This window comes from Limulus polyphemus, unplaced genomic scaffold (genome assembly GCF_000517525.1).
Source record: "Limulus polyphemus unplaced genomic scaffold, Limulus_polyphemus-2.1.2 Scaffold1414, whole genome shotgun sequence".
Classification (NCBI taxonomy): domain Eukaryota; kingdom Metazoa; phylum Arthropoda; class Merostomata; order Xiphosura; family Limulidae; genus Limulus; species Limulus polyphemus.
The window spans coordinates 152,945-154,063 of NW_013667024.1; positions in this window are offsets into that span (position 1 = coordinate 152,945).

Sequence of the window (1,119 nt, forward strand, 5' to 3'; positions counted from 1 at the left end):
ACCTTCTCACGTGCTTAACAATATTCTCTCTGACTGCAGTTCAATTACTCATTACACTGTTGTCCCGTCACGTTGTGAACGTCTTATATATACAAGACTAACACATATCTACTAAATGCTAGGGCATTCTTGAAGGAACAGGATATTTCTAGAAAGGGGTGGCGTGATACTAGTCACGTGACCTCGCTGACGCAACAATATATTTGCTGTGGGCGAGGCCCAAGGGCGGTGGGACCGGGCAATAGCTACCTTATGACACGCCCCTTGGTCTAATATCATTCTACTAAGTTTGGTTGAGATTGGTCCAAAAAACATCAGAGCAGTTCGCGGACAAACACAGAAAACCATTATTTTATAAGTATAGCTTTATCTAGGTATTAGTCCAAGCTATTACATTCTTGACGAAATCGTGAACTTCGTTGGCATTCCATGTCTACTTTTATTGACTTATTTGATCTTAACAATATGCACACTTTAATTAATATATAAATTAAAACATTAAAATATAGTTTACACTAATAGAATATTAATTAGGTGACAGAGGAAGGACAGGGAAATAAGGGCGAGGAAACGGTATCACTGTATGTAGTATGTATTAGTGAGTTGAGAAAAATCTTGATTCAGTGCTTTATCGATATACACTGCACCACTAATAGGTGTCGCTGGCTACATGTGCTACGGGAAAAAGAAGCTTTAATTTATAGCAAAACCACATTGGGTTATTGCTGTGTCTACCGCGAGAAATCGAACTCCGGATTTTAACTTATCACTGTTCCATCGACAGACGCAGTATTAATAGTTAAACAAGATATTAAATATAGCATTATAAGATAAAACTTAGTTATGATATTAGTTTCTAACTGAAGTTTATTATAATTATTGTTACTACAGCGGAAGTCACGTGACTCTGCTGGCGCGTTTGGCGTTGGTAGCTTGCGTGAAATTTCTCGAATGATCATGAATTATTGGGTAAGCCCGAGTTTGTTCCAGACGCCCTCTTTTTTAGTATATAAGCCTGGTAGAGATAGTTTGCGGAATTGATTGAATGAAGAGAGTTCCGGGTAATTTACGATTCTGTTTCGAGCTAGTGTGTGTTTTGTTATCGAGATTGTGAATCGC